Below are 19497 nucleotides of genomic sequence, written 5' to 3' on the forward strand. Positions count from 1 at the left end.
GCCCCCCACCCCCCTCAAATGGTTGCGTAGCCTCAACCCAAGACACAACATACCAACTGTTGATCCACCTTGCTCTGCTGCTATGCAGAGGCTTTTGACATCCTCCTTTTCTGACAGGGATGCCCAGTGAGGTGGGGGATAGCCAAACTGTCTGAAATCAGGCTGGGAAAGGGACTACCGCTTCAACATGGAAGTGTGCTTGGTGGATGGGTAGCAAAATAGTTCCTCTGAGTTTTAGCTGTCTGAGAAGTATCTCATCCGTACTTGCAGGGGGCTACGTATAACAATCATCATTGTTACTAATTTTCAGGATCCATAGCATAGGGGCCATAGCATCAGTGTTACTTAAATGATGTTTTGGAGAGGGAGGGGATGATCAAGCTGACCTGTTGCTCTATAGCTGGGTGGTCAGAATACAGAAAAAACCTTTTGTCGGGGTAAAAAGATTTTCACAATGCTAACATAGTAGCTGCTCTGGACTCTGTTCTTGCAAGGTATTTGGGGAAACGGAGTACTGCAGTGTGGGTGATTATTTCCTGTGGGTGGCCAAATAGGTGAATCACAGGACTGGCTTGATCAGTTATTTATTCTATTAAGTCTTAGGGTGTGCATACTGTAATTCTATGTGGCTTAATCATGATGGCTTACACCTGAGGAGTTCATGAACATGAAGGCAGCGAAACTTGGCTTGAGAACTGAAGTCCAGGGGGCCAGTAATTGCACAGTAACTGGAAGGTTAGCAACTGGAAACCTTTATTCTAAGCCCTACTGCTCTATTACCAATGTTCACTACCACTGAATTAATGAACCGTTCAAAGCAAATAATTAAATTAATGGAACATGTCTGAAAACAGGAAAGGGGTGAGAGGTTAGAATATTTTCATTGTTAGTGATTTCCTTTTTAAAATTTTAGCCTATTTAAAAATAGGAAGAGAATAACAATGAGAATATTGTAGCTGCTTCTAGCCCTAAGCATTACGAGCTGAATGAGAGAAATAAACAGTCACAGAGCCAACATCCTTCAGAAAAATTGCCCCTGCCCCATTCTGCAAATGAGTGAAACAACTTTCTGCTGAAATCATGTGTTCAGCTTTGGTTATCCTGCCTCAAAAAAATGAGGGGAATGTAACATTGGGTACGAAAACTTATTTAAAGCATGAAAAAAATATGATGCGAGACAGAGTTGAAATTGTTTGGTTTAGAAAGATTAGTAAGTGGGAGGGTGTGTGCATAGAGGGAAGATTTCTGAAAACAATGAATGAGAAAGAGGAGGATGATCCTGTCCTTCATATAATGGAAGAAATAAGAGATGTTACCAAATTAAAAAAAAAAAGTGCTTTTTACAGAAAGTGTAATTTACTTCTGGAACAAGATATAGTGAGGTGAAAAACACAGCACAAAAAAATAAAGTGTAGAGAATCTAGAGTTTGGGGTTTTGGGGTTTTTTTGAGGTAGATTACATTCATACCGTGGCTAGTAGCATAAATCTACTGTATGCAGTCAGAGATGCAAGAGACTTATTTAACAGCATTCTCAAGGTGAAGCTCTACAGGGAAGGAAAGGGACAGTTAAACGTACTGCAGATTCTCCCATCGTCAATGCTGTTATGCTAGTTTACATGACACCACCTCCCTACCAACTGGCATTCTTAACTGCCTTATATACTTCATGAGTGGATCTGATCCTGATATTAGCATTTAAAAAACCTCTGGCATCTTTCTGCATCATACATGTCACTGGCCGTGTTCTGACAGAACACTGAGTTAGTGAGCTGCCATTGTGTCACAGTATGGCCAAGACTATCTTACCTTAGTTTCACGCAATAAAAAGGGAAATCATTACAAACTTCACATAACCCTGAATTTTAATTGTGATGCATGGCCTTGGATAACTTGTGTTACCTCTCCCCGTTTTCAATCTTACAATCTGCAGGGTAGAGCTTCCCTTTTGGTTAACTTGTGTCCCAAAAGGTCAATGTTGGTTAAAAACTTTGACTATATCTTGAGGGGTAACATACTGTAATTCCTGGTTGCCTTAAAAATAGGACTGAGTTGATCTTCCAGAGGTTTTTATTTATTTAAATGATTACATATATTTTGATTATGCATTTTAAAATTATTATATATCATTAGATTATGCATATATGGTTAAAAATGCATAACATTTTTCAACAACACATGCATTCCTGATGTAGGCAAGGCCAAGTGCTATCAGTGGTGTGTTCATGTTTCATATTACACTGATGTTGTTTATTCAGATATCTGAAAAGCACCCTACCACCTAGCAGGAACTAGAATTTCATGTAGAACTGTCTGGGACATTCTTCTAGATGATTACATAGATAACATACTGAGGAATGCAGCACTGCTAATAGAGTATTAGGAAAGTAGTCATTACCATAAATGACTGTATTTTTAAGAGGGACTTTTTCTAACAGGTTTATCTAAAGGTTTATTATGTAACGCAAACAGCCCACAGCTGTTGCATTTTTATGAGCTAAATCCTACTCTCAGTGACACTGTCCAACCCCATTGACCTCAGTTAGCCTGTCCAAGTGGGTCCAAGAACAGATGACCTTCTGACCAGTAATCACCTCCTCCTCTGTTGTCTTATGAGGCTACACAAATAGTTTAAGGGTATTCTCATGTTTGAAATCCAGTTTCATTTTCTTTTAAAATTAGAATAGAATAGTATAGTTCTAGTTGGTAAGGACCTACAATGATCATGTTGTCGAACTGCCTGACCACTTCAGGGCTGACCAAGTTAAAGCATGTTATTAAGGGCATTGTCCAAATGTCTCTCCAACACTGACAGGCTTGGGGCATTGACCACATCTCCAGGAAGCCTGTTCAAGTGTATGACCACCCTCTCGGTAAAGAAATGTTTCCTAATGTCCAGTCTAAACCTCCCCTGGCACAGCTTTGACCCGTTCCCAGGCATCCTATCACTGGGTAGCAGGGAGAACAGATCAGCACCTCCCTTTCCCCTTCCCCTCCTCAGGAAGCTGTCGAGAGCAATGGGGTCGCCCCTCAGCCTCCTCTTCTCCAAACTAGACAAGCCCAAAGTCCTCAGCCGCTCCTCAGAGGACATGCCTTCCAGCCCTGTCACCGGCTTTGTGGCCTTCCTCTGGACACACTCAAGGACCTTCCCATAGTTCTTAAACTGTGGGGCCCAGAACGGCACACAGCACTCAAGGTGAGGCTGTACCAACGCCGAATACAGCGGGATCATCCCCTCTCTTGACTGGCCGGTTATGCCATGTTTGATGCCCCCCAGGATGGGGTTTGCCCTCTTGGCTGCCAGGGCACATGCTGCTGACTCCTGTTGTGCCTCCTGTCAACCAGCACCCCCAGATCCCTTTCCGCAGGGCTGCTCTCCAGCCACCCCTCTCCCAGTTTAGACTTGTGCCTGGTGTTACTGCATCCCAGGTGCAGAATCCAGCACTTCAACTATTAAATTTCGTGCCATTGATGAGTGCCCAGCACTCCGATCTATCTAGATCCCTCTGCAAGGCCTCTTGTCCCTCGAGAGAGTCAACAGCACCTCCCAGTTTGGTATCATCAGCAAACTTGCTAATGGTGCATTCAACTCCTGCATCCAGATCATTGATAAAAATAGCGAACAGAACTGGCAGCAGAACTGAGCCCTGAAGAACACTGCTGGTGACCAGGTGCCAGCCAGATGTAGCCCCACTCACTAGAACCCTTTGAGCCCTGCTTCACCCAGTACACCGTGTACCTGCTCATCTCACAGCTGGACAACTTTTCCAGAAAGATGCCATGGGGAACAGTATTGAAAGCCTTACTAAAATACAGAAAAATTACATCTACTGCCTTCCCTTCATCCACTAGGTGGGCAGCGTTATAGTGGAAGGATATCAAATTAGTTAGACAGGACTTTCCATTTGTGAACCCATGTTGACTGTGCCTGATGATTGCATTGTTCTTTAAATGCTTTCTAGTAGCACTCAGTATTATTTTTTCCATAATTTTCCTGGTACTGAGGTTAGACTAACAGGTCTGTAGTTCCCTGGGTCTTCCCTCACGCCCTTCTTGTAAACTGGAATAACACTGGCTAGCTTCCAGTCAGCAGGGACCTCCCCAGACTCCCAAGGCTTCGGTAGACGATTTCATCAGGTAAACAGACATGCATAGTAAATTCAGTAAATTGAAATAAATGGGTGAAAAAAAAATCTACTTAAACTCAGTTTTGTGCTCTACTCTACAAAACAGGTGTCTTTAGCAGGTCTACTCTTTTAACAGAAGCTGAGGGACAGCTTCCTGAGCACCATAGAGATGGCTTACCAGAGTAATACGAGAAACTCGGGTTCTAATATTTATTATCTTTGATTCAAAGTAGGGATGAGTCTTTCCTTGCAGGAGACTGCACACATTACTGAACTATAGGATTTTTGCAGAATTAGCAGTTCTCCAGCTTTTTACTATTTCCTTATAATTAGTCCAAAAAGAGAGAAACTATCTTCCACCTGGAGATACTGAGAGCAGTTTAATAAGGAATACCTGGTAGGAGGCTGGTCAGACCCATTTCCTGAGACTTTGATTCAAATCCTGCTCTGAATCATATATTATATGGTTTTAAATTCAGTGCTGTCACGGAGTACGTGACTGAATTGAAAGACACAATAAAGTATTTTTTCCTTTTCTTTTAAATTTTGTGTGTGATAGTTCTGCTTATTTGTGCCTCAATTCAAAATGTATAACTGATACATAATTTTTGGTTATAAACTAGTTGTAAAATTACTTCCAAATTCTTGAATAGGCCAAGAATAACCAAGATAACCCAAACTGCATTTTCCTACAAATAAAGTATTTGCCAAAAATTATAAAACCATCCCCAACAAATCCTCAATTCCATTAGTTTAAGTGGAGTAAACCCAAGTATGAATATTCAAGACATGCAGAGTTTTTTAGTTCTGATAGATTTCAGGAAGTTTGATATGCCTCAGCACTACTCTAGTCAAGAGGTTCTACAAATGGATATCACGGATAACTGCAAAGTGATTCTCATTTGCAAAACTACTCCAGGTTCTTGTGGTGACATTCTAACAACTTTGCTCTAGAAGTACCCTGTGGCCAAAATTAAGATACGGTTGAGTCCTAATATCAAGAGTATTAGGTTCCAATCTTAACCTAAACTAAGATTTATTCTTAAAAAAAAATGAACTCTCCAGTGTACCAAATCAAATATCTCGTGTGATACTGTTTCTTTTGATAGTCATTTATTCCATAGACATTTTTTATGTTCACATGGGTTTTTTTTACTAAAATAACCTGATAAGGATCTCAAACGTATCCACTTTGTTGCATTTATGCATCAGAAGTTCAGTATGTAAGTGCTTCTCAAAGCTCTATCTTCTTGGGCGAAATAGAGTACTTTTAGAGTTACAGACACCACTACCTTATAATGTCATATAATCTATATTCCTTCTAATGAAGGTCCTTCACCTTTAGCACATTTCTTGAAGAACTCAACCCCTAAGACTTTTAAAACCAAGATATATTGGTGGTGACATGATCTTCCAGGGGAGAGGAAATCCTTATCTCCTGAGTCACCTGTAGCTGGAACAAGTAGAGTAGTAGATATTATATTTCTAGCCTAGCTGTACTAGCTGTATTTTGGAAAAGAACTCTGGTCTAGTAAGGAAAGATCACAAGTTTTATTTGGAACTTTCCAAGTTTTTAATTTTGATGACCATAGTAGAGGAGTATTTGGTATTGTTCCTTTAAAATTGTTTTCATTGAATAGGTCTGAAATAATAAACTATTATTTTAGTGGTTTTAAACTTGGACTGGCCAGAGGCCTTTCTAATCCACTATACCATCTCTGTTGATACCCTGTGCTATGTCATTCTGAAGAAGGTAAAAGAGCACTCACAGTTAATACCTTGGAAAATAATCTATTCGCGTTTGGCTTTTATTTTGAAACAAAGGCTACGTTTTCAAGGTTTACTGGAATGTCCCTAAAGAATTGCCCTAGATTAATTATTTCCAATAATACACTGAATATAGTGTGCTGGCAATTCTGGTTTCTGCTGAGATGGAGATGAGGATGGTAAAAAAGCAAGCAGATATGATCTGTCCTGTTTCTCTGTTCCTTAGGAGCTGGAAGGATGAAGTAACAGCTTGTCCGTGCAGTGAGTTTGGCTAAAATAGCCACTAACGGATAACCTGCTCAGCATGTATTCCTGAAAGGCTCCTGGTGATATAATGTTACGTTTTCTTACAAAACTGTATACACTTCTGAAGCACAATATTTATTCTGGAAAAAAGATCTGTGTTGTTCTGGAATAGAATAGCTGTTACAAAGGAGTTTACTATAACAGTAATTCTAATCAAGTGCTATATGGATAATTCCTAGATTACATTTGGGTATGTCTGGAAAGGAGAAAGAGGGGAAAGACTGTAGTTTGGTTTGCTTAATTTCATGCCAAATGAATCACCATAACCTATTCAGAGTGATGAACAGAAAGGATAACAGGAAGTATTAATATATCAAGAGATTATGTGTTTTGATCAGAAACTGGTGTGCTGAAATGACTTGAAAGGGTTGTTAGTGTTGACCTCTTGTGTAAGATATATCATCAGCAGTCAGCATATATATGTTTAAATTGTTCCTGATTAGAAACTGCATGGACTTTGCAGGACCACTTTCCAGAGAACAGGTACTGTTGCAAACAAGGCCAGTGTTAGAGTCATTTGTAGTCTTTTTTATTATGAAAATGATGAATGTCACTGTGATTACAAAAACTATAAGTAAGGGGTTTTTTGTCTAGACCAACAGAAGAATTTTTTGATTGAGGTCTTAATTTCATTCAAAAGATAGTTTATATATATATAAAAGTATCTGGAAACAAATATATTTTATCTGCATATTACTGTAGTTTATATCAGGAACTTTGGGAGTTTTATAAAGTTCTGTTCTCTGAAAGGAAGCACAAATAGAAAATTGTCTGTAGTATAGACTTCTGTCTTGCTGGTTTTATTTTCGTTTCGGTTTGATGTTCAGTCAAATGGATCATCCACATGGAAGTGTGTAACTTCCAGGACAGTTGCAACTAGGGTGACATCTATGAGCAACCTATTCTGTGAATACTTGAAAGTATTCACAGAAATACCATCTAAATGGCAGATGAGATGGATCCAAGGATTCTCTGCTAAAACCCCTGATGTTCTGGGGAATCAGGGTATCAAGAAGTCATGGAGTCACCAATGATCTCAGTGGAGCACAGAACATTCCCTAGCAGCAGAAATGGCTGGTAGTGTGGTGCTACTGGTATGTTTAAGATATCTAGTAAATCCTCTGAGGTAAGAGCAACATGATCCAGTTAAATTGCTCTTGAAGCCTGTGACTGGCCCGGTGACCATGAGGAGCACAGCAGGTGTGTCTGCAGCATAGCAGAAGTGAAGGAAGGGGACCTGTGTTCCTTTCAGTGCCCAAGGCTAGACACAAACTAGAAGCTGGGGCTCTTTGTTGCATCATTCTATTCACGTGGCAACAAGATTACTGGCAGAAAGACAAGCTTATTTGAAAAAAGAACACGTGATTTTCACGGTGTTTCTCATGTCAAATTCCCAGGGTGCTTTTCAAGGGTTACCTGAGTATCTGAGACATAAAAGGAAATGTTCTGCCCAGAGCTACAGAGTCCTATAACTGGCTCAGGTCTTGTCCAAATCCGGTGTGTTGTGGAAAGTACCAAGTCCTTGTTCGAGGACCTTGCTGAGTGTAGTGTGAGGGATGAAGGTTACTGAGTTGGTATATGATGTGACTCAGTCCCATTCCAGGCTACCTGGTCATTTGTAGACTTCACTGTCCTTCACTAGTGATTCTCCTTTTAGATGGAACAATAGCAGGATTGTGATATGGCAGAGAAGAAAGTGCAGGACAAAAATCCCAGAAAAGCAGCAAATTTTGGATTGCCATCAGGCAATCCACGGAGTTCAGACAGCCCCTATTATTCAGAGTATCTGAATGAGATATGCATCTTTGTGAAGTCACAAAATGCCTTTGTTTATGACACATGTGCACCCAGAGTGTTTGCTGAACAGCATTGTAGCAATAGCATGTCATAGATATAAAATATGATAGCGCTGGCTTCAGTTCTGTGCTGAGAGATAATCTGCAGTGAGGGGTAGTGATAAGGAGTGGGAATACATTAAGAAAACACCCATCAGTCTGCTGTTTTATCATTCTGGAATTGCTGTATTCCTGGGCTGAGTCATAGATAGAGAAGTGACAGAAGGGAATTGCTCCAGAAAGAAGTGCTATCCCAAGCTCCTCTTCTACCCACAGCTCTTCAAACTGGCTCGGCTCTTGTTAGACTAAACATCGGTTCTGGAGGGCACAATATGTAACTACCTGGATATGATGTTTGTAATACTGGGGGAAGGAGTTTGTACTGTGGGGTTCAGGAGCCGAAGGTATAGCACAGTTAAGGAAAACATAATAAAATCCGGCAGAGAAAGAAGGCTGCTTCCCGCCCCCCCCCCCCCCCCCCCCCCCCCCCCCCCCCCCTTATTACAAGAGCTCTGTTAGCTGATAAAATAGCATCTTCAAATGAAATAAGTGAGACTTATTGTTTGAGCCAGGCAGGGTGGAGTCAAGCCTGGGAAGAAGAACAAGGTATATAGTTTTATGGACAAACTCCCTGACTTTAGAGGTAGCAGCTGCATTCCAAGGTTTTAAAACTGGCCTCCTAAAGCCTGTGCACATTTTATACTTAGTGTCTGATTTACACCGAGGTGTCAATGGCTTAGCCAAAGATGAGTCTTAAGATGGGGTTACGTTGAAGTTTGTAGCAATTTGAACTAAAACCTAGTTCAAATGGTTTGTGTTTAATTGAGGTTGCTACATATGTATTTTCTCTAAACAGACATGTACTGACCAAGTCTTCATCTCTTGGGTTCAGGCAGAGATTAATTTCCTCAAGCCCTTCCTGTTTTCTGCTCAGATCTCTGCTGCTATCTTGTGGTAATTTAGTTTCCCTGCAGTAGAATGGCTATGGTGTCACCACAAAACTGTCTAGGATCTCAGAGTAACAATCAAGATTGAGAGTTTCAAGTTTAGAGAAGCATTTGAGGTAGTCATCTAAGGTAGGCCTTTTTGTGCTGAGTCATGCTAGACATTTCTCAGCTCAGCAAATTCTTTGCAGATTTTAGTGTTAAAAATAAAATAGACTATTGTTCCTGTCTCAGATCAAATGAATTATATTTACTTCCAAAAAATAAATCGCCCCAAAACCTAAATCTGGAACCTTTGCATGGAAACTGATATGCAGGATTCCTTTGTGGATGGTTAGCAAATTTAGATAGATCTATTAGTATTAGGATAATTTTCAATCATATTATTTTTTGCATCTGCCTTTGCATTTGTAGAAATTTGTGTAAAAAGGTTTCCCATTCAGGCCAACAATCCACTGAATCTGCCTACATATGTTGCTCTGGATGGTTTTTTTTGCCTCTTCAGCATGGCAGCAACATCATGTAATTTACTTCTGGAACAGGATATAGTGAGGTGAAAAGCACAGCACAAAAAGATAAAGTGTAGAGAATCTAGAGTTTGGGTTTGGGGTGGGGTTTTGTTTTTTTTTTTGAGGTAGATTACATTCATACCATGGCTAGTAGCATAAATCTACTGTATGCAGTCAGAGATGCAAGAGACTTGTTTAACAGCATTCTCAAGGTGAAGCTCTACAGGGAAGGAAAGGGACAATATTACCCACTGAACTATTAAGGAACCATTATAACCATTTTATCTTATTTATCTCTTTAATAAATCAGGAATTGCATTGCTGGTAAAGATGAGTAGCTGACAGCATTACCTAGTGTTATGCAGTGCCAGTGAATGCTGAACAAGTGTTGATCATACATTCAAGCATACTCCATTCCTCTTCCATATCTTTTCTGCTTTTTCTTCTTTGGTTTCAGCATGTCATTTTGCAGATGCAGGTCAGCAGAGACATGTAGCCCTTTTCCTAATTTAGTTCTTCAACCTTGTATAGCTGTGGTGTAATACCTGTTGGCAAGATTCTCTGTTACCCCAATCTTGCCCTTTCAGCAGGTTTGTCAGTAACTTCAGGCTTGACTTCTCATTTTCTTAAGTGCAGCCTGCCCCATTAAAAGCAGGCAGAGTAGTTTTCATTCTTTCCTTATGAAAAGCATGATGCTGCTTGTTGTTAGTACATTTTCTTAGGGTATCGCCTTGTTTTACTTGAGTTAATAAGCTGATGAAGCAGCAGCTTCTTTCTTTTTTTTTTTTTTTCTTTTCATTTTGGCAGATTAAGCTGGCTAGGTACATACAGGCAGAAGCCCTGTGGCTCTCAGCATCAGAGATAATTACAATGGGCATGCAGCCAACCTTTATTTTTCTTAAAAATTATTTATTGCTGTTAACAATGACGTCTTTATTTTCAAACTTTCCAGAGGGATCATTAGATATTGTATTCAGCTGAAGCTCCCATGCTGGGACGGAGCAAGATGAAAGGTTTGAAAATTTAAAAAGGATTCTTTTTCTACCTGAGTTTCCTGGTTAGAGGGGAGGGCTAGGAGTCAAAAGACAGTTTGTGTTCTGCCAGTGTATTTACATCTGTCAGAAAGAAAGGGTTTGGTTAATGAATTTTGTATTATGACAAGAATCAATGATCCAGTCTACTTGAGACTGGCTGATGAACTTGAAATGGGAACAGATATCCAGAAATAATGCAGGGAATATGTGCAATTTCTGCATGGATCTCAGATGTCGTCCACTAGAAAATGCTGAGGCCTAGCAGTGTAATATTTGAAGGTAATTTGGCACTTTGTACAAAGTCTAGTCAAGAACAGTAAATGTGCAATTACCCTGGAATGCTAAATTACCTGAGTCAGAATTATATTTCCTTTGTGACATTTTCATCAGCTCTCTAGTCATTTAAAAGCTGAATTATAGATCTTCTCGTTATGCAAAATGTCTGATCTTTAAAAAGTGGTTCATTCATGAATGTATCTTGACAGTTCTCAAAAGTGTCTGTTATCTTGAGAACAAAAAACTCTAACCAAGTCTGTTTTGCTGATGCAGCAAGATTTCTTTCCTAGAACCACTATGTTTATTTTAAGACTACGAATGGGCAGTTTTTATTGTTCCGGGCTCTGCTCAAAGCCTCAAAGGATAATGATGTGCGAGCTACCTTGTAAAGCCTGTGGTACTCATCAGAGAGATAGTGCCCCTTCTTGTACTAGCCTTGACTGAAATACTTTTGAGAAGAAAACTTCTGGGGTCTGCATATTTGGATAACAGGCACAGGGCTGTAGCTGTAGCAGAGAATAAACTTGCCAGGGTGGAGTGGAAACAGTTGAATGGTGGGGATTCAGCACTGAGATGGTAAATTTATTATTGTCTCTCTAGGTGCACTGGGGGAGACAGCCCTTCATGTGGCTGCCTTGTATGACAATGTGGATGCTGCTCAGGCTGTGATGGAGGCAGCCCCAGAGCTTGTCAATGAAGTAATGACATCTGAGCTGCAAGCAGGTAAAAATGCTGAGCTGAAAAGACAGTGTCGGGACACCCAAATGGTCCAAAATAGTCCAATAATGGTCTAGATCCATGTTAGAGATTCACTCAGGATCCCTAACAGCCAGTGAAAATGACCTACTCAAGGATGTTCTATTTATTGTCCTGTGACTCAGTTGCTTGACACCTCTGGATACTCTGCTTTCATTCCAAGAAGTAAACTGTGTACCTACATTGATCTAAAAAACCTCTGTACCTGAACTGTGTACATATGCTGACCTAAAAAAACAGGAGTTAATTTTGTCCTTGGAAACTGAGCAAGATCACTTTGTGGTAAGATCTGCAGATATGTTTCAATGCTGCAAGAAGCAGTATGGATTCAGAAGATGATGCTTTTCCTACCTGAAGCTCATTTTCACATATGTTGCTACACAGAGACATGCCAGAGGAAGCACTGTAAGCAGTCCTGGGGAGGATCCTCCTCCCTGACCAAACACACTCACTGAGAGGAGAATGCATCTGAAGCTCTTGTATACTCATGTAGCCCTCGGGAGCAGCAGTATTTATTCTATTGTTTTGCCTAAATCTCAGGGTGAACATTACAGTTAACTCTGTGAATGTTTCAAAGAGGATGTCACTTTTTTTAGAATGTTTTCATAGCAATTCTGTGCATTGTGTGAGAATTGCATCCTCCTATTTCAGAAAAAGACTGAAAAAAGTAGGGAATACAGTGATTTATGTGGAAAACCTAGCTAGGTCATTTGCGCCTCTGTGAACATTTCTCTGTGCCCCAGTTTCTCCACCTGTAAAATATCATTAATTATTTCAGAGCCATAAACAAAGGTTGATGTAAAATTTGGTGAAGTAACATTTCCATATGCTTGAGATACTCACATAGAAGCTATTACAAAAGCACATTAGGAGTGACTTTGCAGGAGACATTCTGGATTTTGTCCTGTGAGAAGGACCACAAGATCTGGCCTAGTTTCTATCCATGCGGTCTTTAATTTGTTTTGATCCAAAGGCAGATATTGTAACTGTGAAGTAAATTGCCACTCAGAATGACCAATATTCACTCTCAGCATTTCTCATTGAAGTGTTTCAGCACCTTGTTTATTCCACTTATGTTCCCATTCATATTTTCACACTTCTGTAATTTGATAAAAACTGGAATAGTGCAATAAATGTCGTTAGTTGATTTATGTTAGACAATGATCTGGCCACTGTATTTAGTAATTGCCAATGCCAGGATCTAAGAGTGTAAGCAAATGAGTGTAGGAGAGAAATTTACTGCTACTTTTTAGACTGACTCTTCAATTCTTTTTCAGTCAGACATCTGTGTTTTGTATATATGTATATACCTGTGGTGTGTGTATATATATGTATGTTGTGTTTATATATGCATGTACATATGTGTATATTACACTTCTACTTCCATTTCTTTCCCAATAAGATTAAAATCTACTGCTACTGAAACTAGCATCATAGATCTTTCCATCCCATTGAGTTTTCAATATTCTCCTCTAAAACTGCTACTGGGCCATTGTCTAATTTCAGATTGAGAAAGCATGAAAGCTTGGCTCTCTGTGTACTTGTTTAATAAAAGCAACTTTTCAGAGAGGTTGCCATTTTTCAGATAAAATCTGCTGCAGATGGTGGTCTAATCTTATTCTTGATTACTTCACTGTGAATATAGTGGCACTGTGAATATAGTCACTTTTTTTAGAATGTTTACATAGAAATTCTGTGCATTGTGTGAGAATTGCATCCTCAAATTTCAAAGATATAACCAATACCAACTGAAAACCAGGGGGAGTAAACAATCTCCTCTGGGGAGGTTGTGATCCTAGAGCTACCTAGACAGAGAAGTGCTCAGTTCCAAACTCACTAGTCCTAAATCAAAAAGGAAAGAGGCTCTTGTACTGATAACCTATCCCATCCACTTCAGTCAGCAGCAAACTACCTTTTTTGATAATTTTTCTTGTGTATTGAATGCCTCTACTTGGCAGCTGCTATCCTTAGATTTTAAAGTGCATTTGTTTGTAGGGCACTTAGGGGATGCAGGGTGCTAACAAATTGCTTTCTCTTACTGAAGCTGAGTACAGCCTAAAATTCTGTCATAACTAGGAGATGAGGGTATTTTATCTTACTGTTTCACGGATCTCAATTTCTGTCAGACCTCTACAGGTAACATTGTTCTCCATATCCTGGTTCTTCAACCCAACAAAACCTTTGCCTGCCAGATGTACAATCTCATCCTCTCTTATGAAAGGGATAACATGGGGTAGGAAGCCCTGAATCAGATTCCTAACAACAAGGGACTCACTCCATTCAAGCTAGCAGGCATAGAAGGCAGCATAATAGTGAGTATGTGAATACCATTCAGATTACCTAAAGATATTGTCACTGTATCACCTCCTGAACTGACAGAGTTGATGGATTACCTGTGTATAGGACCATTTAGATGCAACAATGCAGCTGCCCAAGGTAAAATGTGATAAGACTGGACCTGTGCTGATCCAGTGAGAGCTTCTGCTCTCCTGCATCATCATCAAGTTATCATACAGTGTATCAGAGCGCTATTCTGGTCAGTAGTGACTTAGGAGGCAAAACATCTATTACTAATCACCTAACATCACAGCAAGGACGTGGGTCAGTTCTGGCTGAGGGAGAAGAGGACCTCTGTTAAACTGGTAATGCCTGTAACACATGGGGATTTTTGGAAGTCTTTCCACCCTGCTATTGACCCAGATCAGCTTACTTAGCTTGAGAACCTGGGAACACCAGAGACTGACAAGTCCATTCTCTCTTTGCAGGAGAGTAAGGCAGCTGGGCAACCTGGAGAGACTATAAAGGAGACTGGTTTGAGCAAATGTTTTTATTGTTTCAGCTGTTCCCATCTCATTAATTAGATATTTCAGCACCTCATGAAAAAAGAAAACATGTCCAGTGGAATTTTGGCTCTTTGACTTCCACCTTGTATGACCTCACTGAGATTGACTCATGGGAAGACGGACCATTCTCTCTTGGAACTTACCATCAACACAAGGAAGAGAGAAGTGTATGATTTGATCTCTAACTCCTTCCTTCACTGACAAAGTTTTGCACACTTTCTAAATATCCCAGAATATTAGAATTGTCCATGCATTGAAAGCTAGGAGTGCAACTGTTACAGTGGAACATCACTACTGGCATAATCTCAGAGGAATGTGGGTTGGATGTCCAAGAATGGCCTGGTCCCTGTGTCCTCTTTTACTCGTACGTTCCCCCTTATCCTAGGTTCTTTCTCTGTTGTCATTATGGTGTTGTTTATCTAGTGAGTACACTGGGCCTTAGTCTTTAAATAGGTGCAGTGGCAGTAAAGGAGTGAATAGGTCAGTGAGAAAAACTGTTGCTTTTTCCATTAGTCTTTCTCTGCCTGTGGCATTTCAATCATTTGTGTTTGATAGGCAGAGCAAGGTACAGCCAAGACTGGAAGGTTCTACTTCATCTTGGTTTGTGATAACTTTGGGAATTGCAGTCTTCCCAGTCTGAGGTGAGTTGTTCATAGGTTACTCTTCTCCTGATTGACAATGTAAATTTAGTCTGGCTTCTTTTCTGAGGCCCAGATGGTCCTTGATCTTACTCCTGTTACTGAGCTGGTGAGTTTGAAGTGGAATAAATATGGATGTAGCAGTTTCTGTATCCTCACTGTGTCCTATGTGCTCTACATGATCTGCTTCACCACCCACTGTATTTACTGACCTCTGAAACTTCAAGACAACACCAAAACAGATCAAAGAGATGATAATATATATGTGCAGAAACTGTTGCAGGTATCGGATTCTTCATGTCCCCTTCATATCCCGAAGTGACTAAGTCTACACAGGTGGAGTGTAGACTGCCACCCTGCAGACTTAATCGAGTGACTCAAGAGCTTCACCCTAGCTTTCCCAGGTCAAAATAACAAGGCAGCATAGGCTTCAGCATGTCCTAGAAGCATATTTGGAGCTCCCGAATAAGCTTTTATGGCCTGCATGAAGGTCAGCATGACACTACAATAGATTGCCCATATTTTAGGGAGCCACAGTGATGGGCATGCCTGTGCCTGTCTATGCAATATTTCTCATAGTCATAGTATGTCACTATGAAGGAAGAAGTAGCACTTCCTCCTGAGAAGCACACTTTAAATCCTACAACACTGTCCTAAACTTTAACGCATTCTAAAGCTGGCTGCTTCCAGTTCTGGGGACATTTAGGCTACATGATGTAGTCAAGATAGCGGACAGGTCCCCCCTATGTGGACTAGCTAAACAAGTGGCTATTATGTGATACTGTATTAGTCTGCCTTTTTTATTCAAAACCTCTTCCCTCATTCTCTTCTTGCTCTTGTGTGTGAAAAGTATGTAAAGGTGTTAACAGAGAGCTCTGCTTATCAATACCTCTCAGAAATTGATGATTTATTTCCATTTCATGGATGAGGACACAGAGTCATGGAAGAGAAGCAGCTAGAACTGTGAAAACTGTTTGTGATTTTTAGTGCCCCAGTTCAATGGACAATATGAAATATCCATGGCCATATTCTGTGGAATAGGTATCCACAATTCCAGGTGAACTCTTTGGCAATGCAAATGCCCAGAACCTCTGAAAATCATCCTCTACTAGGTTGTCTACAACTGGGAACCTGACTGTGAGATGATTAGGTAGCCATCTTTTGTTAGCACTTGAGACCTAAATCAGTTTTCCTTAGACTAAGCTGAATTTGGCAAAGGATGGAAAGAATAATAAGAAGGGCTTCTACAGGTACATTGGCCCAGAAAAGGAAGATTAAAGAAAATGTAACACCCACACCCCCACACACACCCCCACCCCGATAAATAAGACAAGAGATCTCGTGAAATCTGACATGGAGAAGGCTGAGGTACTAAACAATTTTTTTGCCTTGGTTTTCAATGGTAGTCTCTATTCCCACATCTCTCAAGCCCCTGAACCTGAAGGCAGGGATTAGGGAAATGAACTCCCACCCATTGTGAAGATCAAGGTAAAAACCACCTGAGGAACCTGAACATACAAAAGTCCATGGGACCCAGTCAGATGCATCCCAGGGTCCTGAGAGAATTGGCTGATGTAGTTGTCAAGCCACTATCCATCATATTTGAAAAGTCATGGCAGTCAGGTGAAGTCCCCAGTGACTGGAGAAAAAGCAGCAGCATCACCCCCATTTTTAAAAAGGGTAAAAAAGAGGACCCTGGGAAGTACCAGCCAGTCAGACTTACCTCTGTGCCCAGTAAAATCATGGAACAGATCCTTATGGAAGATATGTTGAAACATATGGAATCTGGGGAGGTGATTAGAGACAGCCAACACGGTGTCACCAAATGCAAGTTTTGCCTCACTGATCTAGTGGCCTTCTATAATGGAGTGACTGCACCAGTGGACAAGGGAAGAGCTACAGATGTCATCTACCTGGACTTCTGTAAGGCCTTTGATACGGTCCCCAACATTCTTGCCAATAAATTGGAGAGATATGGGGTTTATGGATGGACAGTTACATGGGTAAGGAACTGGCTGGATGACCATGCCCAAAGAGTTGCAGACAATGGCTCCATGTCCAAGTGGAAACCAGTAACGAGTGGTTTCCCTCAAGGGTCCATACTGGGACTGATACCATTTAATACCGCCCTCATTGTGTCATTGGTAGTGGGATTGAGTGCACCCTCAGTAAGTCTGTGGATGACACCAAGATGAGTGGTGCAGTTGATATGCTTGAGGGAAGGGATGCCACCCAGAGGGACCTGGACAGGCTTGAGGAGTGGGCCCATGTGAACATCATGAAGTTCAACAAGGCCAAGGGCAAGGTCCTGCACATGGGTTGGGGCAATCACCAGGATCAGTACAGTCTGGGGGATGAATGGCTTGAGAGCAGCCCTGTGGAGAAGGACTTGGCAATACTGGTGGATGAAAAAGTGTATGTCAGCCGGCCATGTGCACTTGCAGCCCAGACAGCCAATTGTATCCTGGGCTGCATCAAGAGAAGCGTGGCCAGCAGGTCAAGGGAGGCGATTCTGGCCCTCTACTCTGCACTCCTGTGACCCCACCTGGAGTACTGCATCCAGTTCTGGGGGCCCCAGTGCAAGACAGACATGGACATGTTAGAGCAGGTCCAGAAGAAGGCCACAAAAATGGTCAGAGGGCTGGAACAGCTCTCCAGTGAAGAAAGGCCGAGAGAGTTGGGGTTGTTGAGCCTGGAGAAGAGAAGCCTCTGGGGAGACCTTCTTGTGGCCTTTCAATATACAAAGGGGCTTACAAGAAAGATGGAGAGAGACTTTCCACCAGGGCCTGCAGTGACAGGACTAGGGGCAACACTTTTAAACTGATACAGGGTAGCTTTAGATTGGATATAAGGAAGAATTTGTTATGATGAGGGTGGTGAGACACTGGAACAGGTTTCCCAGAGAAGTTGTGGATGCCCCATCACTGGAAGTGTTCAAAGTCAAGTTGGATGGGCCTTTGAGCAACCTGATCTAGTGAAAGATGTCCCTGCCTATGGCAGGGGGGGTTGGACCACACCTACGTCTGTGGTACTGAAAGCTGAACTTACAGTTCAACTTGCCAATTGTGCTGCATTCTGACTGTGGCTGCTTAAGAGAAGTCTCAAGAACAGTTCGCTGATTTTATGATATATATTTGTGTGAAGCTACTCAACCTAAGATCCTCAGTGTTAGCTTAATAACTTGGTACTATTTCCTAGAGAGGTCTGAAAAAAGCATTCTAAATATGAATAAAAAGTCTAGCAGTCCTAACAATAAATATTATGTGCATGCAGTTAAGCAGCTGTTCGCATGATCCTAAGTATGTTCCTAAGCTGACATTTAGTTTCCTAATTGGTAGGTTTGATAAACTGATCTTTCAGTTTGCAATAATATTTCACCTGTCAAAAAAATACATTGCTTCTCAGCACAAATCACAGGCAACCCAGCTGCTGGACTACTGCTATTTTTACTGCAGTTCTCTTCACCGGGGAAAACCACATTTGTTTTTCACAATCATTGTTATTATTGTTGGTGTTAGTTTGTTCTTGTTACGAGTCTGCAGAGATAACAGGTTAAAATAGCAACAGTTTTGCAACTTAACTTATAGTAGAGACATTAGGGTGCATTATAATTGCTGTCCTTTTTTACAGAGCAACACTAATAGACCTATTTTTAGATAGCTTATTTCAGATAGCGTGCCTTCTCACTCATATCTGTCAAACTAGCTGACTTCTTTGAATAAACCTGATTTTCTTATTTTTAATCTCCTATTCACTTTCAAAGTCAATATCATTCAAAGAGGACTAGAGTCTGTTCTCTGCAACTGAATTGTTTATAAATGATCAATCTGTTACAGCTGTCCAACTGCATGGATAGTAGTAGGTTTGTATAAAAGTTACCAAAATGCAATGAGAGAGAGAGAGTTGCATAGATGTAACTAAAATTCTAGTTTTAGCCAGCAGCGTGTATATTTCTAGTGCCACTGTAAACTAGAAAAAAGCCAACCTTACTTAGCATGGCCTGAATTCAAGGGATTAGTTTTCAGAAGCAAGCAGCATTATCAGTTAGCCAAGCACACTTGGTCTTGTATAAGAGACATAAATAACAGACCAAACTCTATTACCTAGTTGAGGCATAGATGCTGACCCATTGTACTCATACTTGTGACTTGCTCTTACAGCAGCTGACTAAAAGACCACATTACTCTGGTCATTCAAGGAAAAAAGGTCATGGAAGAAACTAGGAAGAAATCTTGATATGTTTTCATGAATCTGCATGTTTTAGCTGAGACTATTTCAGGAACAGAGTTTTCTCATCATCCCAGAAAAGGGAAATAAAGAATATAAGCTACAAGGCTTTTTGAGGGTAGTCGAGCCTTCTCTTTTGTGTTTGAGGTAGCGGTACACCAGGGGGGCAATTCCTCTCTGAACAGGTCCGAGGTACAACACGGCAAGCTCTGGAAGACACAGCCATTTCTTACTAG

Source organism: Haliaeetus leucocephalus, unplaced genomic scaffold (assembly GCF_000737465.1).
Source record: "Haliaeetus leucocephalus isolate CR32 unplaced genomic scaffold, Haliaeetus_leucocephalus-4.0 Scaffold228, whole genome shotgun sequence".
Taxonomy (NCBI): Eukaryota; Metazoa; Chordata; class Aves; order Accipitriformes; family Accipitridae; genus Haliaeetus; species Haliaeetus leucocephalus.